Consider the following 8,615-nt stretch of genomic DNA (forward strand, 5'->3'; position numbering starts at 1 on the left):
CTCTGTGCCAAACAGGCAGGGCAGCCCCTCTACCAGCAGGATGACAGACAGTCCTTCTCAACCAATCAGTGTGGCATGAAGGCAGGTCCCAAGTGCAGCCCCACAGTTAGGCTGTCACTACCAGCAGGAACATGAAAAGGGACAGAGGCAGCCAATCAGGACATGTGAGGGAGGCAGTGGGACACATGCAAATTTCAGAGGGGGGATTCACTATGCATGAGCCATAATTGCATTATTATCCCTTCTATGGTAAGAGGACTGAGGGACAAAAAAGCAGGAAAGGAGCAGGACTACTAGCACCATGGAGACATGGGTTTTACACTAGTTATTTGATTTTTTTTCTTAATCTTTTATTTCAGACTTCCCCCCTCACTCTCCAGCTTCACAGCATTATCCAGAAAAGCAAGCAGACACAGGGAGCCAGCAGGACCAAAATATTAATCCAAGCAGAAGGATATTAAAAAGGTAGATTCAGAGGTGTAAGCTGTCAGCTATGGGACAACTGCCTTGACATCATTGGCCTAATATGGAACTTAAATTAGCAAGGACAGAAAAATATAACTAATGTCATTCAACGTGGTTCTATGAAAAATAGTTTGAGCCAAGTAATCAGAAGCTGCACAATCCGATACATGCCTATATAGAAGTAACTCCCATTCGGGTCAATAGGCTTTACTCCCAGGTAAGTAGATATAGGGTTTCAGCAAAGTTAATTTGTTGGTAGTTTATTGTTAGGTTTTCAACTCTCTACTATGTTAAGTTCTATTTTTTTTAAAAGGAAAATTAATAAAGCAAATCTTAAAGGAATTTAAATTAGATGAACAAAATGTACAAAATGTACAAAATGTATTTTGTACATTTTAAATATCGAAGTGTAGTAGGGTTGTAAGTTCAATTGTACCAGACCATAGGTGTTTGTATTTTTATGAATATTGTAATTAATAAAGCAGGTGTTCAACTTTAGTAAGGAGAAACTTGAAAGTGAGAAAAATCCTAACAAGTAAAAATTACAGAGTCTTGTGGCATCTTAAAGATGAACAAAATTATTATAGCATAAACTTTTATGGACTAAAGCCCACTTCATCAAAGGCATGTTTAATCCTAAAAACAATTTCATTAATGTCTCTGTAAAATTGCAAAGGATGCTGCATGGACTAAGCTTGCTAACATTTTCCTAGAGACGTTCCTTGTTCATGCACTGTAGTAGAACGCAGCTACTCGTTAACAGATGGCATCATTCTCAGCAATAAGGCTTCACTAGTGGGTCATAAGGAATGAGCCTCATTCTTTATTTATGGTGGTACTGCTGTGTGAATGTACATTGACTCATGGTTTTTTTGCTGCATTTCCACTTGGTTTTAGAAGGGTATTATGGGTGCATTCTAGTTTCAGCACTATGTCATCATTCTGTTGACAGCATTAAAAATGCCCATACATATAATGGAACCAAGAAGCGTGGTGAACATAATTAATGAAAAAATCATTTAAAGCTTTCAACAAATACAAGTAAATAAAACTTTAATTTAAAGGTCTGGTCCACACACAGCACTGGGACAGCAAAATTATGCAAAAGAGAAAAGGGCAGGCAGCAGAAATATGAAATAAAAAATTGAGGGAAAGAACACAGTAAAAAGGGGGAAAGGTGGGAAAAGGAGTAGATACAATGCAAACATGTGGCAAGGAACAGGAAGGAACAAAAATCTTTAGCCAAGAAATTGAGTGGAGTTGATCATTACACAGTAGAGTGGATAGCAACTTCCCTGCTTCATTTACAGAAATGTATGGGGCATGGGCTCCAGATGAGGTTATTCATTTGTAATTCTGTATGTTCCCACCGCTTCTTCCATCTTTTTTCTTACCATGGAAAATAAGGGGGGAAAGATGGAATTGGTGCATACATAATGCCTTCTGATCACCTTTCTTTCTGGAAGCCCTTCACATAAGAAGAGTAAAGGAATTAAGAAAGATAGTCACCAAGAAGTGCTGCTGGGTGTGTTGTAGTTTGGTGTATTTGTTGTGGCTGTTTGGCAGGAAAGAGACAACGGGCAGTTTGCATGATCAAACAGCCCACTGGAGTGGTTGTCTACACATGTGCTAGCATTTGTGGACAGCTACCCATAGTGTGCAGTGATGATTGTGAGAGCTTACTGTCTTTTAAATAGAGATGGGTGCTCCTTTTCACCTTCCACCTCTATTGTCTATCTCAGAAACATGATCCTGTTTTTTAAGTCTGGTTTGTGAGAAACTGCTTTGTGCATTAATTATGTAAATGCAGTTTATAACTTGTCTTTTTTGCTTATGTTACTCTATAACATAAACACATTTTTACAGAGGATGAGTAATGGGTTTTAAGCCTAATTCGTTAGCTGATAAAAGGTAGCTGCAAAGAACAGAAAAAAATTGAGATTTGTACAGTCCAGAAGAAAAATCTAAGAGCCTAGATTTCTATTTAGATTTATATAACAACCTCATTATCCAAAAATCCAAATCAGAGAACAAAATATACCCTTAATATATACCATGAGACACAATAAAATCTAATTTAAAATAAAGAAGGCATATGCAAACATTTGACTGTGTATTCACATTGTATTCAAATGCAAAAAATATGGTAAGCACATACTTGTATTTCAGTTACCATTCAATTTAGCTTTTGGCTGTATCAAGGAAAGTGATACCCTTAAAGGCATCCTAGAAATAGATTTAGATTTAGATTTAGACTTAGTCTAATATCAGGTAATTAAGGTATGTTGATGATACTAGGCTCCCAAAAGCATTGTAACTGAAGAAATTAATTCAAAAGCAACAATCATGTGAGATTCAAAGCTCAAAGGAAAACTGTTAAGAACCATAGACTGTCATCAGCTACTAAGTGAGACATGGGGTGCTATTGTGAACAGGCATGAATATTGAACTGCAGGCCAAATCTGCGATCCTAATACAGCCCTCTGGGATTCTCCAGATGGGCACGCTTCCTTTCCCTGGCCCCACCCCTTTCCCCCAATCACCAATTGCTTGGTGATTTCCTGGCTTTTGCAGTTTTTCCTCCATTCTAATAGGTTGGAATGCTTCTCCTAAGGCTAAGTGACTGGCAGTCAGAGTTTTACAATGAAATATGCTGGCATTTTGGCCCTACCCCTTTTGCCACACCCACCACTGGAATGCTGCCCTCAAGAGCTTCTTTTGAAATTGAATTTGGCCCTCGAGCTGAAAGTAGTTCACCATCCCTGTTGCACAAAATCAATAAACAATATATTAGTACAATGGAAGGCTAATTAATGTCATTCAACACTTCTTTTCTTTTATTCCTAATTATTTTAAATCTTTTAGCTCTGGTTGCTTTCAAATCTATGTTAAAACTCTTGCCATGCATCTATTGTATACACCTCCCAAAATGTTATCACTTTTCATGAAGAATGATGAAACGAATGCAACTGACAGAAAGCATATCGAATATGTGCCCTTCTTAGGTTGCAATCCCATAGACTGGGGTAAGCAAGATGGTGTTCATAGGCATTAGTGTGTCCCCAAATTCATTTCTTCTCACCTCCCAAGGTGCCCTAATCCACCCACTTAAAAAATATAAATAACACTTGCTGGCAGCTGAGGTTGCTGTGAAATAGGCTGACCCTATGAAAAGGAGGACAGGGCTCCTGTATCTTTAACAGTTGCATAGAAAAGGGAATTTCAGCAGGTGTCATTTGTATGCATGTTACACCTGTTGAAATTTCCTCTTCATCGCAACAGTTAAAGCTGCATGAGCTATACTGCAGCCATACTGTGACCAGATTTAAAAGAGGGCAGGGCACCTGCAGCTTTAAACTGTTGTGATGAAGAGGAAATTTCACCAGGTTCTCCATATATACAAATGACACCTGCTGAAATTCCCTTCTCAATACAACTGTTAAAGATACAGGAGCCCTGTCCTCCTTTTCATAGGATCACCTTATGTGAAATAGGTTTCTGTCAGTGCGGAAAACTGGGTTCAAAGAAGTTCTTACTGTATTGGGGCTCTGTCCCCACATTTGCCTTGTACCCAGTCTTTTGAGCAGGTTTTTTGTCCTTAGTCATGCTTCCGATGGCAGCCATTTTCTCATATTCCCAAGTGTGCCCACAGTCCCAAAACTTTGCCTAACCTGCTATGCACACTTAAATGGGAGTAAATCCCGTTGAACTCATGTCTATTTCTGAGTAGGCATGCTTAGTGTTGTGCTACTGTTTATATTTCATAATTAGCTTTAAATACCTGGATTAAGAAAATTTATTTTATGAATAAAATAAAATTTTATTTTATGAAGACAGATCTGTGGTGCAGCAAGGAGGGGGATTTCAAATGATGGAACATCTATTTTTGTTTCATTGCTTGTTATTAGAATTGAAATTGTGTCTACAAAGATAATTTAAAATATGACATAAAATGTCTGAAACAAGTACCACAGGGATTCCTACAAGTGAACGTCGCCCCACATATTTTCTGTACAATGTGTTAACAGAAAATATGAAGAAACATTCCTAGAGATAATTTTTGATCTGACAATTGTAACTTTTTAAAATATTAGTCTTAATTATTTTTCATATTTAAAAAATAATATTAGCAAATTAATTATAAAACCAGTATTAATGGGCATAGAGGCATTAAAATTGTACTGTATCATTTTATTTATGCATTGTATCAAATAAATATACACATGCAGATATACAGAGAGCCTAGCCCCCAAGCATTGTCCTATAGTGAGTTATTAATGCCAAATCAAATGTGCAAAGATTTCATTTCAGATAACTCTACAGAATGTTAGCTCTCTGACTATATTCTGCTAGAGTGTTTTATCAAATTACAGAGAAGTCTGCTCAAGGGAATTGGTTGAAAGCTCATCACATTTATTTTAAATCAGACAAAGAAAAAGAGGACATGAATTTTGAATCACGGTCTTTCAATCTCTTACATTTATAGTTCCCACAGAAATAAAATTCTTGTCACTTCATCATTCACTCAATAAATCTGTAAGGCTATAAAATATCACATATGATTAAAGGTTATTAGAAGTGCAAAGTTCCTATAATATTAATGGGACCTTTCACTAAAATTGGCAAGAACATCCAAATAAATGTTTAGGAATAAGGTACCAATAATGTTAGGTTTTTAATTTTAAATTGAGTATAATTTCATGTAAACTCATCTGACTAATGTTATGAGTTGCTTCCAGAGACATGCATATTTTTTTCAGAAACAATTTGCATATTCACCATATTCAAGCTCAAGCTCTCTCATGTTCTTGAATGAACCACAACAAATATAACAACATGGCTGTGATCCACAGAAAGTTTGACACAGTTAAGCCCCATTGAAATCAATTAGACATAGGATAGTCTTGACTTGACTAACTTCCTCTGAATTAGGGCCCACAGAAAGAACTTTTAATTATAATAATAATAAATTTATTACTCGCCTCTCCCTGTGGAGCGAGGCAGGGAACAACACAGAATATAAAATATTATAAAATACTTAAAACTGATTAAAACATATAAAAACTAATACATTATTAAAACAACAGCCAGTCATGATACATGCTTTTCAAGTAAACTCATTTACACATTCAGCTGCCAGCCATTAAGGGTGTATCAGGGAGCACGTGACTGTCTATTAAAACAGCTTCGCTGGCTACCAGTCTGTTTCCCGTCACAATTCAAGGTGCTGGCTATGACCTATAAAACTCTATATTGCTTGGGACCAGCCTCCCTGAAAGACTGTCTTCTCCCATAGGAGCCTGCCCAGGTTTTAAGATCTTTTGGGGAGGCCCTTATCTTGGTCACACTGTGATAAGAGGTGCATTCAATGGGGATATGAGAGAAGGCCTTCTTGGTGGTTGCTCTCAAGCTCTGGAACTCCCTCTTGAGAAAGGCTAAGTTAGCGCCCTCTGTGTTGTCCTTCCACTGGCAGGCAAATATATTTTTATTTAGGCAAATTTTCGGCATGTAAGGTCGCAAACCTATGCATGTTTAGACAAAAAAAAACCACAGCCAGCCATTCTGTCTAAACATGCATAGGATGGCACTCTTAAGTTGGTCTTTTGCTAAGTTGGCATTTTCTATTTCTTTTATTATTGTGCTAAGGTTTGCTCTTAAGACACTGAAAAAATGTTCAAATGAATGAGCATTCATGAATACTCCAATGGGAAAACAGCCTATAAATATTTTCAATAAAAAATGGGACCAGCAACAAAATGTTGCAGTGTGAAGTACTCATGTTTAGTGTCCAGTCAGCCATGCCCTCCTACACAATGGTCCAGCTCATTCCACAACCTTACCCAATTATCAGTCAACATTCCATGGCGGCGGCGGCGGCGGCTTCTTCTTCTTCTTCTTCTTCTTCTTCTTCTTCTTCTTCTTCTTCTTCTTCTTCTTCTTCTTCTTCTTCTTCTCCTTCTCCTCCTCCTCCTCCTCCTCCTCCTCCCTTGTTTCCCCCCCTAAGTCTACTGATCCCTCTTCTGTGTGGATGATGCCATTTTACATAAATATAAGGACACGCAGCTATGAATTGAGATCACTATTGGTATACATAATGATGATGATGAATTAATTTATATTGGGTCAATTTGCTTGCCAGTATATCTATCAAATGGATTGCCAAGATAGTTGAGGGGCAGGATGAAGAGCCAAATTCAATCTATGGGAGGAATGAGAGCAGCTACTCCTAATTTGTAGGTACATTAATTTTTAAAATGTAACTTTAAGAAGCGGTGCCTGAGTCTGCTTGTTTTTCTCCTCCCTTCCTATCCCATTTTCCTTTTGTCTCATGTCTTACACACACACACACTATGTTATTTATTCCATGCCTCACCTCTGCAATACAGTACAGGCTTGCCCTATTGAGTGTTTCTTGTTCTCAAATACTAGGAGCTATCATTTATTTATTTATTTAATTAATTAATTTCTATACCTCCCAATAGCCAAAGCTATTAGTCATGGTATGAAACATTCTCATTGCTGCTTTGATTGAAATTGGTGTAAAAACCTTGTGGGAAAATCCTGCCATTGAAAAAAGCTTGTATTTACACACACAAAAAGCACTATTGATATGCGGGTTCTTTTGTGCTGGTGTGGTATTCTCAGTATTAAAAATGGTGGTTCTTTCTATATGTACACTTCAGCCACAGATGTAGTTATCTGGTAACAAACTACTATTCTCCAGCTGATTATCTTCTCGTTTCCATGGCCTGTTGCTGCCTGTCAAGATTACTGGCACTGAGAAGCTCTGGCAAAGTGTACTACTAGGGAGCAGGTGTCTTAATAAAAAGCAGCCTCCTTATGTTCCCAGTGGATAGACAGATGCACCTGCCTGTGACAACTTCACCTATCACACCGAGCAGACACCTGTAACAGATATTATATGGTGAATGGTATAAGGAAGGGATGATCTTTAGAGCTACATTCACTTCTTCAGTTCTACATACGTCACACAGGATCTATTTGTATGTCCTAATGGCTCAACTTCACAAAGGCTTCTTACATCTCTAATTTCCCATCAAGATCTCTCCAGAGAACTTCTTCCCAGACAGAGTTACTCAAGCAGGCCATGGCCAATGTTTATGTTTCAGTTGCTGAGCTAGTGTCGGTTATTTTTGGTTTTTATTTTTATTTTTTCTCATTTGCGATATTGGAGCAATAAAAGTCACCCTGTTTCAGCCTAATTTCCTTCTTCAGATGGGGAGATGTGCTATTGATTGGGTCCAGACAACATGATAACTGATGGTGGTTTAAGTAGTTGACAGTTGGTTATTTAACCCACCGTGGGTTATCGTGTTGCATGGCAGGAGTTTTTTAACCAACGTTTGGTTAATTGGCCAAAATAACCAACAAAAATAACCAAAGCTGTACAGAGTTGGCTATTTGAGTCGCCATTCATTATCATGTTGTGTGGAGGGCATCATTGTTTATTTCCTCGGCCACCATTGGTTATTTCGTCAGCTACAGAGTCGCAAGGCAACAGCAGTCAAAACAGTGGCTGCCACTCTAGTCCAGCTGGCATGATAGATGTTCAGCAGCAACAGCTGATGGGATAGTAGTGGGAGGACTGAAGAGAAGAGAGACGGTGGGGGATGAGTGAGTCATTTCAGCATGGACTAATAGTCAATTCAGTGTTTATCCTAATTCACACCACAGTTGGTTATTATCATGTTGCGTGTGGAGTATCCCTTAGATAAACCACTGTTGTGTTATTACCCCACCGTTGACTGTTATGTTGCCTGAACACAGCCAGTGTGTGGCAAATATATGTTGAGAACTGGCCTTTAACAAGTAGGGAGTGCAAGAAACAGGAGCGCCCCTATTCAGGGCTCCAGCCACACTCCTGAAAACTTCTACTTTCCCTCACTGTGCTACAAAGTACTTAAAACTTAAGGTTTGGGGCTGCCTGCCAGCTCTGAACCTACATGCTTTATTGTTCTACAGCACGAATGGGGTGTGGAAGATTCTCACATGAGAAAGGGAATATGATATTTTTTTCCTCCTCCCCTCAAGTAAAACTTCCCCAAATAGCAGGGGGAGGAGAGAGAATGAAATATTTTAACTTCACGGTACACAACCTGCAACCCTAATTCCTACTCCTGGATTGCTAT

The sequence above is a fragment of the Elgaria multicarinata genome, chromosome 7 (assembly GCF_023053635.1).
Source record: "Elgaria multicarinata webbii isolate HBS135686 ecotype San Diego chromosome 7, rElgMul1.1.pri, whole genome shotgun sequence".
NCBI classification, from domain to species: Eukaryota; Metazoa; Chordata; class Lepidosauria; order Squamata; family Anguidae; genus Elgaria; species Elgaria multicarinata.